This window comes from Coturnix japonica, chromosome 2 (assembly GCF_054131305.1).
Source record: "Coturnix japonica strain WE chromosome 2, WE-NBRP24, whole genome shotgun sequence".
Taxonomy (NCBI): Eukaryota; Metazoa; Chordata; class Aves; order Galliformes; family Phasianidae; genus Coturnix; species Coturnix japonica.
This window is the reverse complement of record NC_140664.1, coordinates 31,475,539-31,500,232: the sequence shown is the minus strand read 5'-3', so window position 1 is coordinate 31,500,232 and position 24,694 is coordinate 31,475,539. Positions and strand designations below refer to the sequence as shown.

General features: G+C 39.0%; 1 long non-coding RNA gene across 1 annotated transcript; it reads right to left on the bottom strand.

Annotated features, from left to right (window-relative positions):
- Positions 1–2,664: 2,664 nt before the first annotated feature.
- On the bottom strand, positions 2,665–22,838 carry LOC107310218 (uncharacterized). Its single transcript, XR_001553520.3, has 3 exons — positions 22,758–22,838; positions 3,040–3,237; positions 2,665–2,764 (listed from the first exon to the last, which is right to left on the bottom strand). It is a non-coding gene; the product is annotated as an uncharacterized LOC107310218 (long non-coding RNA).
- Between the last annotated feature and the right edge of the window lie 1,856 nt (positions 22,839–24,694).

The following is a 24,694-nucleotide window of genomic DNA, read 5'->3' as shown; positions in this document are numbered from 1 at the left end:
GACTTAAATTTTGCTAAATGAGCTTGGACATAGCTATCATGGAAGATTTTGTATTTACCAAGTGCCTAACCTGAATTAAAAACTAGACTTTTTTCTCTTCCTCTCTTCTTTGCCTGTAGTTTCTGCAAAAGACAAGATAAACTAAACCATAAAATCACATCATCCTGCTCAGAAATTTGCTGCCTGTGGTGATCTGATCTGCCTCAGAAGACCTAGTGTACTTATAATACTGTTTTGCCTTTTGTTAGGTTTACTGACACGGTTCCCAAAAGCACTCCTCTATAAGGCGCCAGTGATGTCTGCTCTATGGAAATGAAAGCATCTTTGCTTGGAGGTGAATGCTTTTCTAGCTGTAGTTTTCCCTATATGAGGATGTGAATTTCATATCACTTTCATCCAAAAGAATTTACGGAATTTCGCAAGATTAAGTCTATATGATAATATCATAGAATCATAGAATGGTTCAGATTGGAAGGGACATTTAAGATCATCTAGTTCCAATCCCCTGCCTTAGGCAGGGACACTGTTATTTGATTATGTACTTGCTGGTAAATAAACTGTTCTATATTTTAGCTTAACTCATTTTGTTCCTAATTTTTCAAATTAAGGATGGGATTTAGAGTAAAGTGGCCTGTAGTATCATGATTGGCTTTTATTCAATGAGCAATTACCATGCTGCAGCCAATTAAAGTATCTATAAGTAATATTATGTTTATGGAAGCTAACTCAATCATTCAGTTCATTGGTATAATCCATATTTTCACTCTACTGTTTGGTAGAGTTAAGTATAATAAAGTATATTTTGGAATACATGCCAAAATTAATCTATGTGCTATTGGAAACATCTTAGTAGGCATTAAGGAATGAATTTTGCAACAAAACATTTATGATAAAAATGAATAATTGTCTAGAAAACCTGCCTTGCTGCATCACTAACTGCAATATAATACTGTGCAATGTTACCAGCAACAACTGTCCTCCCACCACCATTAAGGGCAGAAAATGCTTTGGTATTCCTCTTAGAGAATGATTCACCCATCACTGGCATTTCCTTTGATCTAATTTATCTATCTATTTTTAAAACTTTATTTCTAGAGACCCATTAAGTGATTAAAACCAAATGAGAGTATAGAAGACAGTTGGTGGAACAACATAAATCATAATAGCCAACATCCTGGTAATATAACACTGCCAGGCATTTTGAATGTTTTGTGAGACTCTGAAGAGCACCATGGTAGTATGGCTTTTTAGCACTACTCAGTAGTTAAAGGGTATTCAACCTGATCTGCCTTTGTTGATAGCTGATATTATTTGACATTTTAACAAGGTTCTGTATTTGCAGAAGCATCTTATGGCACCACTTTCAACATCAGAATCTATCACAAAAAACATTTTAACTGTTTTGCAAACAAACTTTCTTCCAGTTAATAATTAAACAGAGGAACAGCTTGCAGTATATGCTTGGAACTAATTTTACTATATATAGTTGGAAATGACAAGAGCACATGAAGATGTGACTGAAGCCTGGTAGCATTTAAATACTCAGTACTTCCTCTGTTACCTTGACTAGTGTAAAGTTGGTTCCCAAGGTAAAAACTAAGTGGTCTGCTGGCATATGGTATAACCTCCATTTGAGCGCTAAAAGCTGGATACTGTTTTTGTGAAACAGATGTTGTTGAGTGCAGCAATGCACAACTGACTCTATCTAACAGCTGGGAATCCTTCGTGACCCATATAGCTAGAAATAAACACGGTCCTATGCTTGGCAAAAGTGTAAGGAAGCAAATTTTCATTTGTTAAGGGCTTATCAAAATGAAGAATAAATGTTTTTAGCCATAAACTGATTTTATTCACAAGAGTAATCTTTCCAGCAGCTTATGCGATGGCCTCATAATATTACAGGCACCCTTTGCCAGATGAAGGCTGCAGTTGCACTGACATATAGTGCAGATGGAAAATAAACATCTGCCTCAATCAAGAGAGAAGACCAAAGACAAGGTTGACGAATATTATCTGGCATGACTATCTTTGCAGGAAAGCATATAAATGCTACAGGACCAAAACCACTGGCATCGTCTGGTGTTGTCCTTATGTGGTTACTGACCATGAAGAGAGATGATTAGTATGCACTCTCCAAGGAGGAGTAGTGCAGATGCTCAGAATGATATGATTCCAACTCACTAGTATGTGTTTTGCTATAGCAATGCTTTGCTAGTTACAGAGCAGTTCAATATTTTTTTTCTCAGAGCTTCAATGACATTTCATATCCTCAAATGTTCTCTTTCTCTCTCTCTTTGATTGGGGGGAAGAGCAGGTTTAGCAGCAATTATACTCTTAAACATATTTTTAAAATGGAAATAGCTTCAGTTTTCAACTATTTTTTCTTTGATCACTTTAGGAAAAAATATGTATGTCCAGTTCAAACGCAGTCAGTTTGCGGAGAAGGATTTAAGTGTTTAGACCACTGAATTGACAGCAATCTATTCAAATGATTCCCATTTTACCTTTGGGAGAGAAAGAGAGTAGTGTACAATTAACGCATTTAAAGTGCCTCTACACACATGTGTGTATGCATGTACGTACTCTGAGCTGGTGCTTCCACAAAGAATTACATGACGGAGAATAGATGCACTTTCACAGATTTCTCTAGGTAGATTTCTTTGTTAGATCAAAATAGTAGCCTTACCAACTTCTATTCATTTTTATGATGTTTCATTTTGTACTTCATTTTTGGCTGTGTAAGTTTGAGCTGCTTCTCTTGACTCTGGAAGAGAATTATGAGGGTCACATTAACTATTGTTCAGTCATAGTTAGTTGGTGGGTTTTTTTTAATGTTACACATTAAATGTGTGGTATATACTGGCTAAATTAGTAATATATTTTCTAGAGAAGTAAAACAAGATTAACATTGGGATGAAAGCATGAGTTTGAAAGTGGAAGTTCACATATTGGAGCAAAACCTGGAGAACTACAGGTAATATGCTCAGCACAGAGGGAGATAAAAGAAAGGGATCTGGAGCAAAAAGCAGATCCTTTTACCTGCATCAAAGTACAAAGAACTGGAGCTCATGATAATATGTTGAACTTGGTCTGGGACATGACAGATACATACAAATCTCTTCAATGTTTCCATTGCTGTTTGTTCCCAGTATTACATTAGGGTTCGGACTTTGGTTTCCTTGGGGCCTCTGGAAGCAGCTGAGTCCATGGAAACAACCACAGAGCAAGTATGAGGACCTGGAAAAGACATCATAAAGTGTCTGAGGCTCAGGCAGCTGGCAAGGACAGATATTTCTGTTGGAAGTACTTAATTTAGGAATATTGCACACTACCTGCTTTCATTGCACTTGACTCTTGTGACATTGAGCATTTAAGTCCAGAAATCAGAAGGACAATGAAAATAATCAAGCAAACAATCTCAGAATACTTTCGACAGTCTCCAGGTTGTTATTTTTTTTTTTTTCTACTATTCTGTCCTATGAATAGAAATATTTTGTGTTCAGATGATAATCTGGAAATTTTCTGGGTACTCAGAACATGATGAGAAAAATTTGATAGGTGCACAAAGCCATATGCAACATGACATTTCCTTTCCTTATGTCACAGAAGATGTACCAAACTGGAGGGCTGAAGACGCAGCTACACCATCCCCTGCCCCCCATGATGTATATCTGTTGTAGGTCAGGGTACAATCCCCAAAAGCATTTGCAGTTTTAGAGTTAATAAGGTTTTTTTTGTTGTTGTTGCTGTTTTTCCACCAGATCCTCTTGAAAGTCAACCGTGCTAAGAAAAATAGGCTAATGCAGGCAAAGCCTCTGTTTAAGTTTGGGATATCACAGAGGATCTGTATCTTTCCCTCAGTTTTGATTTTTTCTTCTCCTTTTTTTAAATCAAGAATTATATCTACTGGTTGCCTCTCACCTCTTTCCTGCTATTCAAACAAAAGTGTGTTTCCTTTAGGCAGTTTTCTTTCCTTATGTGCTGTTTTTCTTTCATAGCCTAGCCTGCAGACTTGTCTTTCCAACTGCAGTCCCAGCAGACATACTCTCTAATGCTCCAGTCTTGAAAAATTAATTTGAAGTAATAGACTAAAACAAGCTTGTTAAGGATGGTGCTGGCCTCGCCAATCACTAAAAGCTCTTTCAAAAACATATACATGCCTATATTTATATGCTTATACGGATGTATGGCACAGGGATTGTAGGAAAGTTTCTTTGACCATTCACAAGTTATGACAGGCTTCAAAAGAAAGAGCAATATTACAATGTTACAAGTAATATTACCTGAAATATCTTATCCACAAGTTGACTCTTAATGACAATTATTTCCAACAATAAAAGTTCACTGTCTAAATATATAAGAAAAAAGAAAACTCAGATCATAATGTAAAGCAAGTTTAAAGTTGGGATTGATGTCCTACTTCTAATGACACCATCAGTAAGGCAGAGTAACTCCAGTGACTTCTCTGATATGAATAAGGAATGACCTGGATCCTAAGTCTTCTCAAGCAACAATAGTCAAAGGATGTTCTCAACTACGCTTGTCACATTACCATTTAGCACATTCTCCTTTACAGTTAAGGCACCACAATACTTGCCTTTAAAGCTTTTTCCAAACATCTTGAATCTGTTTTGGATTTCAGTGGTTTAATCATTTCAGTGTCTGTGCTAGCTAGCTTTTCTTTCTGCTACATGGACTAAGAGGCAACAAATCGAAATGGCAGAGCACACCTCCTCTTTTAAAAGTGTGTTACTTGACAGGTATTGTCAAACTGTAGTCTTTCCTACTAGTCAGACAAAACTTTGATCAATTTGAATGTTTGAGTATGGACAACGAGATTCAATTTGTAGTACAATTAATACAGGGAAGGCGAGAACTTGTAGTATTTACATATCCCTTTAGTTATGTGGGTTTTTGTTCTTTCTTTTTAGCAGCTCTATCACAACCTGAAAAACAAAGGGAAATTTCATTATAATCAAAATCTTTTTGTTCTTACAAAATTTTACAGGTTTTCATGCTTTACTCACCTACATTCCATAGGCTGTCAGTTTCATACTAATTAGCAACACTGAAAAACCTTAGTGATAGATGCTGATAAAGTGAGATGACAGATTTTTGTTGTCCCTAGCATGCTAGTCATTTATTTGGACTAATACTTCTGCACAGGATATCAGATTGTTCAATAATAAGGTGTTTCTCACATGATGATACCATCAGCCAGGCATTTATATGGTTCACACCCTCACTATTCTTGTCTGCATTTTCTATCAAGAAACAGGTATTTAAAATTCTCTATAGACCTTTCATTACATCAATTACATCATTTTTAGACTGAAAATGAACGTATTTATACGTATTTAAATGATTTTTCCTATTTACTGTTCTTATATCCTTACTACTTTTTCAATATTTTCATGCAAACTGAAAGTTTCATTTTACTTTATGTTACTCTAACTTTTTCCTTAATTTTAGACTAAGAGTGCCCCTATATATTCAGTGGAAAGATCGTAAAATATTAAATACTTTTATTTGAAAGGGATATTTTAAGGTTATCTAGTCCAATCCCCCTGCAATGAACCAGGGTCACTTACATCTACATCAGGTTGCTCAGAGCTCCGTCCAACTTGACCTTGAGTGTCCCCAGGGATGGGTTCATCCACCACCACTCTGGGCAGCCTGTAACAGTGCCTCACCACCCTTATTGTAAGCAAACTTCTTCCTTATATCCAGCCTAAATCTCTCTTCTCTTAGTTTGGAATAATTTCCCATTGTCCTGTCACAGTAGGCCCTGCTAAAGAGTCTCACCCTTTCCTTCTTATAGCCCTCTTTTAGATACTGAAAGGCTGCTATCAGGTCTCCCCAAAGCATTCTCTTCTGCAGGCTGAACAGCTCAAGCTCTCTCAGCCTGTCCTCATAGGAGAAGTGATCCATCCCTTGCATCATTTGTGTGGCCCTCCTCTGGATGTGCTCCAAGAGGTCCATGTCTCTTCTGTATTGAGGTCTCCACATCTGGATGCAGTACTCCAGGTGAGGCCTCACCAGTGCAGAGTAGAGGGGCAGGATCACCTCTCTCCACCTGCTGGCCATGCTCCTTTGCATGCAGCCCAGGATATGGTTGGCTTCCTGGGCTGTGAAAGAACATTGCTTGCTCACATCCAGTTTGCCATCCACCAGTACCCCCAAGTCCTCCTAAAGGACTATGCAGTCCTTCTTTAAACATTATTTTCAGACTAGTGGAAGTGCTGCTTTCAGGTTCAGCTGATGTAAACTGAAAAACTAATGATTAGGAAGTTTGAGTTAGTGTAGAGAGACAAGTCTCTGTTTATGTGTAGACAGATGTGTAGCACTAGGCAGTATAACATAAACCTCAGGTGAAAGACTTCTCTGGGTTCTCACACCCTCCTACAATAACAATATAGCAGTTATTGTGTTCTTTCTGGCCTTTGCCTTTAAACATGGAAAAATTGATTTCTTTGTTAGGTATTTGATACAGGTATTTATCAAACACAGTATATATGTAGATATATATATAGTACTGAAATATGAGGTGTCATTAGCTCTGTTTTTCAGAACCTTAGGCAGCAGCAGAAAAAAGCTGCTTAAAATAATGTAACAAGTAAAAGTCAAGGCTGGATTTAAAAGGTCTGTCTTTCACTGTCTCAGTCCTGTTTTCATTCATTAGGACCATATTTCCACAGAAGGACAAAACTTTCTTGGTTCCTATATGCTATTTTTGCCAGATGGCACCTATGGAAGCTGAAATAACTCCAAGTTACTATGATCATCAGAAATATATGAATAACAAACTGTGGGAGAGCAAGTTCTACCAGTCACTTTAGTTGCAGTGAACTAAAGAAATAGATAAAAGAATTGTAGGGCTGTATCAGAAATCCTTCTCATAGAAAGAAAAGGAAAAAGGCCAGTAGTAATACACAGAAACATAATATTTTATTTTTAGAAGAATGGTAATATTTCTCTGCAAGTAACACCTGGTTAAGCAAACTTATTGAATGAGGTCCATTATGTCTGCTTGAAAAAGCTGTAAGTTGAGATATTTTAAGGTAATCAGATTGTAAAAGTGCACTAAATTCTCACCATTAAGCTACTTCACCTTCATTGAATCCTGAATTCTCATTACAACTAATCATACTCCTTTCAAAGTAAAAATAATTCAGACATTTGAGACTGGGGTATATTCTGGTCTCAATAGCCACATACATCTCTTGCTAGCAGTAATTGTAGTTAGACACAAAGTGGCAAACATCTATCTCTGAAGGTACTTACAGGGTAACAGATTCAGTCACTCTGAGGAGCAAAAGAAGGAGCCTGTGTGTTTCAAGCACTTGTTTAGTTTCATACCTGAGATTTTCAAGCAATTGGCTCATAGTTCATCTTCAGGAAGGATGGGGCACATCTCATTTAATGCAAACCAACATAAGTTCGATGCCCAAATCCAAACCAATTGTCTAGAAATAGTTTGTTCTTTTCAACACCAAGGAAGAAGACACCATAATTTTAGGAGGCTGAATGTGCTGCTGTCCTTTGAAAACAGCTGAAAACTGAAATCAAAATCAGACAAGATACCTCCTGGCCTAGAAATCCCTTAAGAAAATGTAATAGCTTTTATGTGGCATCATCTGTCTATGAAACAATGGAAGAATGGTGGCAGTATCCAATTTTCAAGTAAAAATTAAGAGCCTTTGTTTTATTCCTGCTTCTGAAAACGGACACAAGAGAGAAATATCCACTGTTTGGCAAAGACTAGAGAGGACACATGTAGAAGTTACACACATTTGCAGCAACACAACCTCTTTTCTAGATCTGCCTTCACCCAGATTCAGTCAATTACCTGAAAATAGCATTTAATATTCTTCTCGTTTGTTCTTTCAGTCACCTCAATTGATATCTAAACAAAATCAGATCACTAAGCCACAGAATTATAGAGCTATAGGAGTTGGAAGGGACCTCAGGGGATCACTTAGTCCAACCCCTTGCTAAAGCAGGTTCCCAGCAGTAGATTGCACAGGAATGTGTCCATACAAGTTTTGAGTATCTCCAGAGGAGACTCTGCAGCCCTTCCAAGTAACCTGTCTCAGTGCCCTGTCGCCATCAAAGTAAAGAAGTTTTACTTACAGCTCTTTGATTTTTTTCTGTCTCATTTGTCAGTGAAACATTTCCTAAAGATGAGATTCCTGAGGTTAATCCCCTAAATTACATAATTTCAAAGATCACATATCAATTTTAAAAAGAAGACTTCACGCTTCTACTTCATTTAAGTTGTTTCTACTATTTTCCCACCAATTTTCCCATGAAAGCTTGAAGCGTCATCTTTTCATCGAATACATAATCAATCTGCTGCATAAATTTCACCACCTGCTTAAGACTTCTCAGTATAATTCTGGATGTTGAATGTCTGAGTCATATTTTAGCATGGCATTGAGTTGAACAATTTATTTGAGCTGCCTCTGAAAATTTCATTTTCAAGCGATACACACTGGTACTTATTGGTCCTGGGAAATTTAGACTTCATGAATGGAATTCTAGCACTTTCAGAAGGTGTAAAGCAATAAAAATCACTATGATCTCATCGGATGCTTTGACTGGTGGAACTCAAAAGTGAAGTGAAGATGACTGGTTTTCTGTCATTTGTTTTTATGTTCCATCCTACTGTAAATAGAGCTGCACTGCATACCATTGCAATTTCCATGGTGGCACCTACACATTTTTTTGGCTAAAAAGAATTATTTTTTACCACTGAAATGTAGCCTTCCTGTCCTGCAGCATGACTGAAAAGGAAGCCAAGCTGGTTAAACCCAAAACAAAACAATGAAACAGAACAGCATGCAGCTGCCTCCTCAGGAATATCCCTGCAAGGCAGACAAATGGACACGTTCATTTTCCCAGATTTATTTGCTAATGCAAACATCCCAGTGCAAGCATTAGCACTTCAAATCCTGATGTAGTTCTGAAGCAATCTTGGGAGGGGTTGAGTTACATTAAAACAAATTAGTGATTTGAGATTGCAGTAACTCTAGATATTACCTTGTTCATTATATGCTATTCAAAAAAACCCTATTCCTCAGCAGATACTCAAAGTTAGGCAGCATCTCGCTGGATCAGTAAACTGAGCAAAATCAACAAAAAGGATTTTAGCTTCCTTTTAATTTTTCATCTGTGTTGACCAAACAAACCCAGTGATTTTTTTTTTATGTTTTCAAAAGCTGCTAAAGCATTAGATGATATAATTTCATGTTATTTAGCATGAGAAGACACTGAAATATAGAAATATAGAAAACATGATTTTTTTTCCCTGTCATGGGAACTATCTAGCTTGTATTTGCATGTTCATCTGGTACCAAGTGGACATATCTTTATTGTAAGATGTCACATCCCTGCTTGAGGCAAAGGATGGGCCCATTTTGCTTAGCAGAACACAGGCCAGGGCACAACACCCTTTCCGTCTCCATGTATCCATTGCAAAAGACTCAGATATCTGCATATAAAATCACAGCAGATTTTCAGATGTACTTTTTAAAACTGAGCCACGGGAGGCTGACAGACAGAACAGTGCTGTCACTGCTGTGTGAGTGGGAAGGACCTTCAGTGAAATGTGAGCTGCCCATTATCACCCTTCCCAGCAAGGCAGAGGATTTGGGCCAGTATTTCTGAATAGGTTCTGGAGCTTTAATCTGTACAGCCTGTATGGGTAAATAAATCCCACTCTGAGATCTCTTCTAGATTGCATGCTGTGCATAAGACACTGCTGAAGTTAAACTAATGCTTTCACATTGCTGTATGTCTTATAACACTGAAACCTGAAGGGACTGCACTGTATGTCCTTATGTCCTCTATGCAGAAATTACAAAGTCACCTCCAAAGAGAGACAGCGCTACAACTTTCACCTGAAATATGAAACAGGAGTCAGTTTTCATTCCTATCTCCAAAGTTATAACATGTAAAGATCAGTTACATGTATCTACCTGGTGTCTATCACAGAGAAATCTTAATATTTGAAAGAGTCTCCTTTAAAACTAAGCTTGTTTTGCAAAAACTGCTCTGCACAACATTTTACCTCAGGTTTGAAAGCTTCTCTAGGAATACTGCAGTCAGGTACCAATAATAACCAGGAATAATTTTGAGAATGTATCATTAACCAAATATATAGGAACATAAATCTTGCCCCAGCCACAGACTGATCTGGATAACAATGAGAAATCTGCTTTAAGCTAAGTATACAGATAGACAATCAAGAGACATAACTTTCTCTGACATGGGAACAAGGAATTTAATCATAAACAATATAGTTAAGAAGAAAAAAGGAAAAACACTACAGATCTTTTCCCATCTTCTTTCCATGAATTAGGCTGTTCATGTTGTATATTTGTGAAATTGTACAAATATTTAATAACTTCTACCAATACGGATAAACCCTTTGATTCAAACCTGGAGCATCACACCTCAGTCTTCCTTCGTGTGTATTCTGACAATCGTACTACACATTTCTTGCCCTTAATTTCAAGTCCTTGCAGAAAGTTTTACTCTGCCTAGACTAAAAACACGTAGATGGTGTTTAAATAGAAGTGCAAAAACATGAGCCTGCGATTATGCTCTTCAGTGTCTTTATTAATGATGTAGAAGATGGCATCAAGTGCAGCCTCAGCAAGTCTGCAGATGACATCAAGCTGAGCTGTGCAGTCAATACACTGGAAAGAAGGGAAGCCATCCAGAGGGACCTGGATATGCTGGAGAAGTGGGCCCTTGAAAACCTAATGAGGTTTAATAAGGCCAAGTGCAGAGTGCTGCACTTGGGTCGGAGCAATCTCAGGTATTTATAGAGACTGGGGAAGAGCTCTGTGAGAGCTGCCCTGTGGAGAAGGATGTAGGGGTCCTGGTGAAGGAGAAACTGGACATGAGCCAGCAGCTTGTGCTTGCAGCCTGGAGGGCCAACTGTGTTCTGGGCTACATTAAAAAAGAGGTGGTCATCAGGGAGAGGATGGTCCTCCTCTACGCAGCTCTTGTGAGGCCCCATCTGTGTCCAGACCTGGGGCCCTCCGTACAGGAAGGATGTGGAGCTCTTAGAGCGGGTCCAGAGGAAGGCCACTAAGATGATCAGAGGGCTGGAGCACCTCTCCTATGAGGAAAGGCTAAGGGAACTGGGATTGTTTAGCTTGGAGAGGAGAAGGCTCAGGGGAGACTTTATTGCAGCTTTCCAGTACTTGAAAGGAGCATATAAACAGGAGAGGGAATGACTGTTTATGAGAGTAGATAGTGATAGGACAGGGGGGAATTGCTTAGATAGATTAGATTAGATATTAGGAGGTAGTTTTTCACTCACAGCATGGAGACGTGTCAGAACAGGTTTGCCCAAGGAGGTTGTGGATGCCCCATCCTGGAGGCATTCAAGGCCAGGCTGAATGTGGCTGTGGGCAGCCTGGTCTGGTGGCTGGTGATCCTGCACATAGCAGGGGGGTTGAAACTAGGTGATCTTTGAGGTCCTTTTCAACCCAGGCCATTCTATGATTCTATGACTAAACACCAGGCTCCAGCAGAAGGGTGAGGCAGTGCAAAATTGTAGGCAGCTGTTTCCATGAAATCTGGGAAGAAGGCAGAATGCCACTTGACAATTTCTAATTTTTCTGGAAGAAACAGTTGGAGATCATATGTTCTCTAGCAGTTAGAATACCAAAATAAGTACTACTTTTGCCAGCAGCAGTAGGAAAACAATTTTTTGTCTGTTCTGTACTTTGTACTATGCTTCCTAGAATCTCATACTGATATCACAGCTATGTTCTATCTAAGATATTTGAATGCTCTACAGAGCCTACATGTGATGGTTTTGCTGTCTCGTGGAAAATGGACTCTTTTCATTGTTTAAAAAGAAAAAAGTGAAAATGCTCATCCATTTTTGTACATCTGGTGTACTGAGGAGAAATCATTTCTTCAGAAGTGCTTTTATGAGTCATAGGATCATAGAATGGTTTGAGCTGGAAGGGACCTTTAAGATCATGTAGTTCCAATCCCCTGCTATAGGCAAGGACACCTCCCTCTAGACCGGGTTGCTCAAAGCCCCATCCAGCCTGGTCTTGAATGTTTTCAGGGAGGAAACATTCACAACCTCTCTGGGCAACCTGTTCAAGAGTCTCACCACCCTCTCAGTAATGAATTTCTTCCAAATACCTAGACTAAATGTACCCTGAGAGTCATGTCTGACAAGGATAGGGAACCAAGGGTGGCATTTTCATCAAAAGGGAAATAGTCTATTTTGTGCTCTGAGAAGTTCCCAAACACTCCCCCAGCAAATGGCTGAGCTGGAGAACCACAGACATCTCACTCTGTGTCACTGAATCTGGAAACTAGAAATCCCATCACAGCTTCCTGCATTGTGCATTAGTCACATCAGATAAATCATGCAACAGAGGAGATGTATTGTCTCCCGGTTGCACTTCATAAGTTCTCATTTGTGAGGAGGACAGAAAACCTTGCTCTGGAGAAGTTCTTTTTGGATTATTTTCAGACAGTAGACAAGGCAGAATTGCTACCTTGATTATCTGGAGCCACGTGGAAATACCAGTTACCTTTTCTCCGCTTGCTCTTGGGTCTGCTATAAACAGTGGCTTGCCATTTTAATATATCCTGAAATTACTCTGCTTTTTCAGATCCGCCTCCTTCTGCTCTGATAAGAACAGTAATTGCAGCCTACTTAAGGGAAGAACAATGGAAATCATATACTCTTTTACTATGGGATCACAAAAATAAGTAACTTTTTGGCAGAAATAATCAAAGAGTTATTTGACATATCTTTCCGTTCATTCAGTGGCTGACTTCACCCTCTGACTAGTGCCTGGAGTGCTGCTGGTAACTATCAAAGCTGGAGTCTTTTGACTCTCCAGCTTTTGAAGTCTTTTAGCTGGCTACATATAAACTAAGGCAGAGACCCACTGAAAGCACAGGGAGTGCTACAGAGATGGGCACACTGATCCAGTCTAGCAGACCATGTGGGAGTATTTCATATATATATATATAATTCTTTAAGCAGAAAGAGGATGTGCCTAGGCTGAAAACCAGTGCCAGAAAACATAGGCATTTTCATAGTAGGCATAGAGCAGAAATAACAGCGGGTGAGAGGGGGTGTTCTGGAAGCTCCTGTAAGCTGTCCACTGATGAGCATCATTTCCCACCACCCCAAGTAATGTTTGACAACAAGGAGTATTTTGTTTCAAGAGCTGCCTGCTATCAGCTAATGTCTTGTTTAAGCTTGCATTCAGTTGTTTAGCTTGACATTCCTCTCTAGATACTATCTAAGGGTTAACAGTAAAGAACAGCTTCTGACTTAAAACTTCCCTGGAAGTGAGCCCAGCCTGCACACACTGCATGCAGCAGACAGCCAGTTTGCACTGCATAGCTTAAGTAAAAGTTAGGGGAAGCCACTTGTTTTAGAGCAGAAATCCACATCGTCTTGGTTTGTCATCCAGCAGATTGCTAAATTATGCTATTATTATTATCAAACCTATATGGCATATTTGCTATTACAATGTTCAACAGCAAAGATAGCTCAGCAGTGAGCTTTTCTCATTTTGCTGTTTCTGCTGTTTCTAGAATCATGGAACTAAAGAATTAATAACAAAATATTCCCTTCAGTGTGGAACCCCCAACCAGCTCTCACATACACTTCCTACTTTATTCCAAGTCTTTCCTAATTTTCATGATGTAATCCTAGGCCCATGAGCTCAAGAGATCACATTATATCCTTGACTGAATTCCTTTTTTTAAGGTTTTTCTAGAAGCTTTTGATAGAAAAAAAAAAAAAAAAGAACAAAAAAAACAACAAACAAACCACAATATGAAGAATGTCACTGTAACAGTGTAAATTGTATGCCCGCATTTTTTATTAATAAGGCAAAGCCCTCTAAGGGACTAAGTTACATTGTTTTATGAGATTAAATTATTAGACCTGGAACTGAGAAGGGCCTTGTCCTATTGTTGAAGAGGCTGCTGGGGAACATGGAACTGCAGGGAGCATTGGCGAGTTGTGGTGATATCTTATTTCTCCACAGAGAACTAATATCCCAGCTGCTCCAAATGCACCTGAATGGGTACTAGAGAGATGAGGAAGCTAACTCATGGCAGATGGGACCAGACCAAATGGTCAGTGAAATGAACACATTCAACTAATGCACTAACCATCTCTAAACTGTTCTCCATCAATAATTTAAGGCCTTATGTCATAGTTTGTTAAAAATTATATTTGATTAGTTATGTTATTAATACAATATGTATATTACAATAGTGTCACATTTTCTATCCATCAAAGTCAAAATAAGTCAATATAAGTACATCAATAATTTATACTGGATGTGCTAGTCAATTTTCTGCATGCAATAACATTGACTGCTGGCAATTATGGAATGCAACTGGTGCTTTTACCTCTATGTTCACATTTTTAATTAGGTCATATTTATTTTTCAGAATATACGTAATTTGGGATTGTTTGAGTTCTGCCACTGATTTTCAAAATCTGAAGTGCTTTCTTTCTTTCTCTACAGAAACCTGCCTTCAAGGAATAAGGCCCTTCATCCAACCAGAACTGAGTGCACTACTATCCGTGTCAGCACCAACAGAATCTATTAATTACCCAATTAAACAAACAAGAAAAAACCTTTACTTGATGTGTGTATTTAGACAACCTCAAGCATTTTGTCTTCAATATAATTTTCCTTAATTTTGAGTTCTAGTGGAAGGCTTCTCTCTTATTCCATCCATTCAGCCTCTGACTTTGTAAAATTCAGAGCCTTTTTATTTGTGATTTTTGATGCGTGGTATTTTATATCGTACAACATATATTGTACAATAATTGTGCTCTCCAGTAATATAAATCTGTCTTAACCAAATTATATCCTCTGATATTCACTGAAAAAAGCAATGGATACAGCAGATATAGAATAGGGTGGTGCAAATCAACAGATATTCCAGGTGGCCAGGTAACCAGGTATTCCATCCTGCCAGGTAACAAAGGAGATCTTAAAAGCAAGCCTGCATTCACAGCAGATATCAATAATACTAATAGTATCTGATCATATTTTGTTGTTAAAATAGATCAATTCATTTATATATTTACATAGTCTTTTCATTAAGGAAAATAGACACAGACATAGAAAAAAGATAAATCAAAACTATTTTGCTATATGAGATAAGATACATTTACTAAGTAACTCCAGGAAGTTAGATACAGAAGCCAGCTTCTGATCCTTTCAGTCTCAATATTCCTCTACAGCACATTGCTCAGGAGAATTTCTAACTCCCTACCCACTTTTGTCTTAGAGGCCAAGAGTAAATGATTCCATCCCTCTACTGAAAGAAGAAGAAATTTTAAGCATAGCAGAAATGCTTTGGCAGCCTCAGCCTCTACCCAATGACAGGGCTCTACATGTCAGAGCTGTAGCTCTGAGCTGCCTTGGGATTCCTGGCACTGCACTGCAACCACCTTCTGCTGCTGGAGCAGTAGATGTGCTTGGAGTGGGGTTAAGGTGCTTGGCCCCCACTGCCTTCCACCTGCTCCCCGAGTGATTTGTTTACATACCATCAGCCCTACACTTGGTACTCTTGTCATGCTCTTTTCAGTCTGAATGGTCTTCATGCTCACAGCCACAAAACATGACAGAGTTCAAGATACCAGCTGACACTTGTATACCATGGAGCCTCAAGAACTCGACTTAAGGAGCTTGTTCTCACTCTCTCTTTTACTGCTGGGACCCGTAGCTTCCCAGAAATAATCTCCTTTGTCTTTCCTTGTGTCAGGTGTGACCTGGATTTTAGACAAGCCTCTGTAACCTACTTGCTAGAATTCCCCAACTTAGGAGGACAACCTCAACAGCATATGCTATCATTGTCATGTTCATCAAGAGCAACGTGTATTTCCATACAAAGGTAGACAGGTGCCATGCAGTAGAGATGTACTGCACAGCACCTCTCTCAGAGCCAAAACCCTTTATTCCCATGGCAATTGCTCTGACTGCTTCTTTTTGCCTGTAGCAGTCAGCCTGTAAGTCAGCTGGAAACCTCGTAGGATAAACACCAAGACAGGGAAGCTAATTATTACTGTCTATACTAGACAGTCTAGTAGTTTACTAAACTTCCACTTTTTTTTTTTTTTTTTTTTTTTTTTTTTTTGTAGAGGTACATATTGCTTAAAATATCTACACTGTTTTCCAAATCTTTATGATAGTTTCTGTTGACTATGAAAGCGAAAGTGGAAACAGGAATCACCTCTAGAGGAAATACTGAAGTTACTAGGAGTTTTACAGCTCTTAATTATAAGAAAGCCTACCAATTGGAAAGCTAAAAGTGAAAACTGAACCTAATAAAGGGTTCCAGATCTATCTTCAGTAATAAAGTGCTGTAGGAACTGAGAACAGCGGCCTGATCTAGTCACCACTGTGGAAAGCTATTTAATTAACAAAGAAGTCTCCATGCTACTGCAAACCTTGGCTAAAAAGCAGCATTCCTCTTCTCCTATCAGTCCCCATGGATCATCAGATAGCCTGAAATGCCTGAAACTGATCTTTCCAAAGCACAACATGGACATTTTGAACTCAGTGCAAGACACTTAGGTCACAAACCTAGCACATCTGCCTCTGTTTTGAAGCTGAAACTTGCAGTGAAGAAGAGAACTATAGAAAAAGTTAATATATTTAGAGCAGAAGACTGTCCAGCCCCCTTCATTGTTTGAAGAAGAGGCAGCTGAACTAAAAATTTCAAGAAATAAAAAAATTAATATCTAATTATTGAATCAAGAGTTGTCACAGCAAAGAGAAATTAAGCCTTCAGTGGGAAGAAACCATTCCTGTTGCTCCTATTTGCTAGTCTGAAGAACACAGTGCCAGTTCCAGGTCTTACCAGCAACTACCAAAGACTCAGGGATTTCATCAGGAATGTGCATTTAAGTAGACTACATAAAGTCAGACAATTGCAGAGAGCTGCAATGGAAATGCATTCTTAAAGTAACTCTTCTCTCTAACAACAGTATGGAAGATTGTAAGGAGTATCTGAATATTAAAAAAAGAAACAACAAAAAAAAAAAACAAACCAAAAAAACCACACATTTTGCTAACTGATCTTTATTTAGAAGCTTTCTTTTCCTCCCTTCCACAAAGATTTTTTCCACTAAACAGCTGTTGGGATGAATCACACTTTAAAGAAGAGCTATCAACAAAAGGGAGTTTTAATAAACACTGTCCTTTGTTCCTTGTGTTTTAATGACTGATATAATTAGAATGAAGGTTAAGGGAATATTTGTTTTCCTTCCCCTCAGGGCTACTTTGAAACAGTTTGACTTGCAAATAGGATTTCAAACTCTCACAGCTATAATGTTGAAGCATTTTGATGTTGTACAAGAAAATAAACAAACAAGCAAACGGTCAGGCAGCAAGAACACTACCCAAAACTTTTCTCTGCCAAGTGGTTACAGCAAAGGATTGTATGGAAGTTAGCTGTCCCGGGCTCTCTGGCTGATTCAGCTTTGTAAATCCCCATTGTTGAAACAGAGAATTAGAACATGTTTCAGAAATGTCATGATGCTTGACAGCTCAGATTTGTCAGGAATTTCCTAGGGTCTTGTTACAGACTGTGGGTCAATATTGATATTCAGTTATTTGTAATTAAGAGGTATTAGTTCAGCTACAAGCTGAAGCCACAGGTTATTTTCCACTAGTTCAGAATAACTGGCTGTGTTGTACAGTCCTTCATTCCATCCACCTTCATGGCAGAGTCAACTACTAATATGCTTGACAGAGTTTGTTCCAAATGAGGTGTGGATTCACAGTTTTCTGTCAACTAGTTAGAATGCAGACTCGTTCTATCCATATATACTTATGTATAGCTCTGTGTTAGCAGAGAGAAGATAAGCAATGTTTGATTTAGCAAGACCTTACAGCTGCATGCATGGACAATACTTGACATGTCATAAAATCTGCTATAGAAAGACAGTTCTCTTGGAAAGTTTCAGAGAATCAGAACTAGCTGGATCAGCTTGTGCCCAGTCAGCACTTCAAGAATGGCACTGCCACATGATGCAGTCTGCCAATAGGAGTGTTGAGGCTGAACCTCAAACCTCAACCACAGGCTTCAGAGAAAAACTGTCATAGGCTTTCAGGAAGTTGTGGAGATCCCAGAATCTGGGTTGAGTTAAAAGATAATTTGTATTTGTGAAACATCAGCAATCCATTAAGGATCTAGCATTGGATCTGGTGTTGTACATAACTTTTGAATTCTTGACCTGCAGAATCAAAAGCCCAGATTTTTCCCTTTTCTGTCTGAAATAATTCCTATGAGGATATGGAGATCTTAGTTTTTGCAGATTTTAATTTGGAGGTAGAGTAGTCCAGAGAGTGCTACCATTCACCCCTGCCAAGTATTTGTACTCAGCTATATCCAGAAACCTCAGACAAACTCCCTATATGTAAGGAGATTAATAAAAGCACATCAGCCCTATTCCTTCAAGAAAATTAAATAAATTCTCCATGCCAGTTACAGTTACCTATGATCATGGAAAAGCAGACCTTTACTTCTGGAGTTAATGGTATAAACAAGATTTACTGAAAGTACGTAGATAGTTTGCTGGTAAGGTCAGCAGCAACATCCCTATTAAGCAACATGAAACTTAGTGAGCCAGATACACAACTCCACTTGAATCAGTTGGACAAATTGTACATAAAATACTCTTCCAAGGCCTTACAATAATTATAGGCCACAAAACACAGGAGGGCAGAAATACAGGAGCAGAGCACAGCATTGGGTACAAGTCAACTTATCATAGCCATGATTGTACAGGAGATGAGAAGGTCCCATTGAGAAAAATCAAAGATGAAGCTCACTGTAGGGACCTGGAGAAGTCTACGTCGTGTTGCTCACTTGTAAGCAGACTAGACAGGACAGCAGATGATGCCACAAAACCCAGTGACATACTGGAAATTTTGAGATATGTGATAATTGAACGTGGATTCTTTCACATCTACGTTGGAGACTCAAGCCTGATGCCTTGGGTCACTCCAAAAGTAATGCTTCTGTTTATTTCTACAACAGATGCAAAGAAAACATTAACAATATTTGACAGACTAAATTCTCAGTATAAGGTCAACATAATATAATAATGTAATCTACCTTTTTACTTTATGAAGGTAAACCAGATAAGATTTTCTACAAGTTTTGCATGCAATAATCTGATGCATATCTCAGAGCCTGATTTTCATTATACATCAAAGAACAAACTAAAGCAGATCCTAGCCATGCAGAAATTATGTATATACTTTTTTTCCTGATACATTATTCAATGTATCAATACCAAGTGTGGAATAGTTTGCAAATTAAGCAACTGATGCATTTTCCTCTATATGTTAAATAAGATTAAATGTAACATCAAAAAGTCACAATTATAGTCTACTCCCTAATGTCAAGAGTGAAGTGTCTTTTGCCTGATGTTTTCAAAATCAGCCCCAGAGCATCTTAAGAAAATTGCAAATTTGGTGCCCCTCTCACCATGGAAACCCTGGCAGAACTCAATAGATTTCTATTGGAGACTGAAGCCACCAACATCCCCCTCTGATTACAGTCACTGGGCAAAGCTTTTCTGATGTGAAGTGCACAGCAGCGCTTGCTTAGAGAAACTGGATTAAAAAAAATAAAGCAATAGTAGTAGAGATCAAAAGAAACTTCATCCTCACGCTCAGCTACCAGCTGCATCAGGCTCCTGTGGCTGTGCTTGAGCCTTGGTGGCAAGAGGGCTTTCCCTGCCAGCAGATTGTGGCTGCCTGTGTCACACCCTGTCACCCTGCCTGTTCTGCAAAAAGTCTCTTCAAATTTACAGCAAATTAAGAAGACTAGACATAAACATAAAAGCATTAAATGACTGAGTTTAACTTCATGGTCATAGGCAACACTAGCCTTACTGGTAGCAGATCTCACCATGCTGGGAGCAGAGGCTGAATTCTGCAGGATCCTTTCCCATCCTATCTGCTTGAGCTCTTGGTAGATACAGTGCCCCAGAAACAAAGTTCTTTGTCCAACTTCACCCTTATCCTGCAGCCCATGACACCTTTAAAAAATCCAGTTAAAAATGCTACTACAGGAACATGTATCTTATTTTTATTCTCCATTCCACAACCCTGACCATTAATTATTCCTAAACTTGAGCTTACATTAGATCAGTGAGTCCCCACTGAAATATTTACGGTAGAGGTAATTTGAAGATAAATGTTATTAAGAGCACGTAGAGATTGGAAACACATTCTAGCTAGATCCAATCAATAACACCAACTGATTATTGCTAACCCCATTACTTGCACAGTCTCTTGGACTTACTGTTATATAATGCTGCCATTCAAATTTAGATCAATACTTTGCACTTTCATTTATGAGACCCCTTAATTTGGGTCAATGATGGATGCTGTTGCAGTAAGGAAGAGCTGAAAGCATGACTCAGGTGAGGGCAATCATCAGCTGCATTCTTTAGAAAGGGATTTAAGGAGTTTATCCAGCGCCTGCATTTCCTGTTACGCAAAGATAGAATTTTAACTCAATCCAGATAGCTCAACCCTATTTGGATAATAATTTAAACTCTTAGCTCACAGCTGTAACAAGAAAAGGTCATTTTGCAAGAATGTGATGGCCTACTCTGTTTATCTTCTGCAGTATGTTTGGTAATCACAGACATCCTACTTTAGGAATGTTTTCTGCTCCTGCAAAGTAACCCAAAGGGGAAATTGTAGAAGTTACACTAGAAAAATAGTCCCTGAATCATCACTGTTTAAGACCACGACCTGCAGCTGGCTGCGAGTGCCACTGGTCCCCAGCTCTCCCAGTTCAGTCTTCTTGGAAGCCCTGTTTGGGTGGTGTCCAGCTCCAAGGTTTTCCTCACACTTCGCTGTAATGCAGTGCAATGTCTGCTATTATTTACACCATAGCATCTTCCCTGATCTACCTCAGTCTACTGGCATGAAGAACCATCAGTTAAAAAGTAATTTAGTGAACAAGTATACTTTCCCTAGGGTGTGAATAAGAGGAAAAGTTGTAGTCAATAACTAATGTAAGCAAAAGGTGCCTTGGGGGAGCCTTAAGAATCACGTCTTTGAAACCAGCAATAACTTCTGGTGCTATTGGTCCTGAGGCAGCAGCAGTCAACATTGTTTAAAAAAGCTCCCTTATGGTGTACTCATTAATTAACTGTGCTGTTTGTTGATTCTAGATTGATTCAGTTTGTTCTCTAGAGAGTGTTTTTGGAAACTCAGTAATGCTTTGATGCAGAATTTCATCTTCAGGCCCTAAATTCCCAGGATGCTGCTTTACTGGGACCTATAGAAGATGAAGTAAAAAGGAGAATTTGCTAAACAAAAATGATAATCAAAATATTTTAAATTCAGATGTAATTTTTGAAGATTTTCCCCACAGAGCTAAAAAATTACCTGCAGCAAAGTTTGACAGACAGGCAGGCTTTATCAAACAGAGAACCAGACAAATAGCATGCAAAGCAGATAGGAAAGTATTTGCTCCTAATTACTTGAGAAAGCATTTTAATTAAGTTGTTTGCCTCTTTTTTTAGTATTCTGTAAATATTTAAACACGTTACATAAACTTTTCTTCACAAGGAACACTTACAAATATTAAGGATATTTGGGGGAGAGCCTTTAATACAATACACTTGAAAATGTGAGCGTTCTTGGCTATTCGTGTGAATCAATAAGCACATAATGTGATTTCTGTTGCAGGAGAGCTAGAATTTGAAAGCAAATACGTGCAGATCCTTCTTGGCTTTTTGTGTTCCTCCAGACTGACAACTCAGTGGTGTATACAACCAGAATTATTGCAATAAAATATTTCACTTCAAAAAGGCTAATTAAGAACAAACAAGCAGCTAGACCAGGAATGAAAATGACGACCTCAGCAGCACTGCAGCCTGACACTGGCTGCATTTAGCCCAGGTACAGCTGGATCTCTGCCTGTCTCCATCCAGGCCTATCCAGGCCTATGCGGCACACGAGCTCTCTGTCCCAGCCCATTCAGAGCAGAAGGCGCCCATGAGTGGAAATGAAAGTACTCAGCCTAAATACACATCCTGCTCCATTCCAGCAAGCCGACAGTGCTCTAAGCACAGAAAACAAACCTCTCTTTCTCCTCATATGTTAACGACTTCCTGTTTTTATAGTTCAGCTGACTCCTTATTTAAATCTCCACATAGGCACTTTATCTGTTTATTTATTCATTGATTTGCTCTCCCTAGAACATTCCTTCCTAGCCCAAGGTTTGCTTGCTGAATGACCACAGCTTCCCCTTATCTCAGAACTTTGTTTTAGATTTTGAAACCCGTATCCTGTCCCATACCCCTTTCACTTTCATTAGTCATTTATGACTGGAACAGGCTTTGCGTGATGATTCAGGAGAGGTCCTGAAACAGCTGTTCAGAATCAGAGGGGATACAAGCAGTGGGGCTTGTGCTGGGGGAGATCGGGGAGAGGAGGATGACATTAGTGAAGCCTTAGCATCTCATGGGCCTTTGCACACCCAGGCCACCACCACCTGCAGTTATTCCTTCATATATCCTCAAAGGTTTCCTCCCTCAAGGCTTCTCAACATGTCACTGTCATCACATTACAGAACATGGAGCTGGCCAGAGCTTCTTACCCAGGATTTCCTCAGCCCATGCATTTTTAACAAGGAGGGAATGCCTGGAAAAGGCCTGCTTGGATGCCCCAGCTAATTTTATAACTCACCCCCTTCCTCTTCTCTTGCACATTTATGTCTCCCCCAGTTCCTCATTCAGACCTCGGGTGATTTATGGGGCTGTCCTGTTTACAGAGGCAGCTGAGCTGCAAGTTCAGAATGAAGATCTGTTTGCAAAAGAGAGTAGTAAAGTATTAATTAGGTCAAAGGATAACTTTTGCAATCAGTGCTTTCAAAATCATCAGGGAATCAAGCAAATGAAATTCCAAGTGAAATTGTTTATTCAGAAACTACCTTTAAAAATTGCTGCCTGCTCAAACTATTCCTATCACAGGCACAGAAGCCGCTAAAGAAAATTTTCCCTAGCAAGGGGTTTTCTTTGCAACTTAGTCACAAAATAAAACCTTGAAATTCCAATAAATTAAACACTGTTTCTGCTTTCTCTGCTAACAAGACAAAGAAGGAGATGATAAGACCCTGAGAAAGAAAGGGGAAAAAAAACAAAGTTGCAAGAGGCTAAACAGGAGATAAGAGCTATATTAACAGGTAAATAGGATAAAGGACTCAAAAGTGTTCAAATGAAAGCCTGAGTTTTACTGAGGTCCCTAGGTCCTGCTATACCATGAGTACTAAGCAATGACATGACCTCATCTTACAATACACAACCCCTTTTAGGGCTTTTGCTTCTGGTCATGCTTAAAGTCTTGAAAATGCATGTGTCAAAACATATTTCCACAAGTAGAGAATCATGTTCACCAAAAACAGCATCTTGTTTCCTGATTGGCATCCAGAATGGTATAGATGCACTCCACAAGGGTCCTTCAGCTCTGTCATCTAGGACAGCTTAGCAGCAAGACCTCCATGACCAGGGAGTATTTTATCTCTCCTCCTTAAAACAGTGAGATCAAGAGCTGAAAGTTTTCACCTGTGTTGATAGGAAACACCTCACTGCTGATAAGAACTAGAAAATTCTGTACACTTGTAGCAACATACAGAAAAAATAAAGTGTGGATAAATAGAAGGGGCTCGTATCACTCAAGAAGTCTCCATGTTTCACAGAGGAAACATCTCTGTCTCTCTCAGGTCTGCATTTCGGAACTGAATACAACTAGGGAAACTGTTTACCACAGGGCTAACGCTGCACATTTGAGAGAAGCAACCATGCTTGGGCTCACAAGCACACCTCCAATCTGAGGATGCACATCAGTAATATCAAAGGATGGGTGATACATTCTCTATTTTTCTGTCACCAGTGTCATGTAGAAAAGCCAATTGTGGCAGCAGTACCAGTGTGCTGTGTGAGGGAAGCGGAGCCCCATGTTTTGTGCATTCAGGGCTGCCAAGCCTTTCTTCCATTTGCTGATTTGAGCTGTAGCTACAAACTATGGGTAGTCTTAAATGAATGGCAAGCACAGAGACAACGATGGCTGTGTATCAAGCACAGATTTTCTGCTAGGCAGACAAGCAGGTTTTAATGTCAAGCGGTGCCTGACTGAAGTCTTTCCTTTTGCAGCAGGTGTATGAAAGAGACAAGTCCTTTGCCTAAGGACTTGTTTTCTGGATTTTTCTGGTCTTTTCTGATGACAATAAATCAAGGCTTCAGGTTTTGGAGTAGTGACTTCGCAGTGCCCTTTAAGCAAAAGTAGGGAAATGCATTTTCAGTGTAATCGTTTTGCAAGGTTTTAATTAGATATGTAGGAACTGTGTTTCTTTTCCATCCCGCACTATGCTTATGAAGATCTTAAAAAAACTTTATTATATCTCTCCCTCAAATTCAACAGTTTATGAGATTTAAGGAAAGAAAATGATGATGTGTCCTTAGCAATAATCATTCTGATGGATAAAACAAGGGATGGGAGAAAAACGAGGATCTTTGGCCCTTCTTACTACACTTGTTACCTTTGTCTGCCATAAGGAAGACATCTATGAGAATCTGGAGGAAATCCAAACATTTGCCAGCTGGTTTTGAATGTTGTCAGCTGTGTAT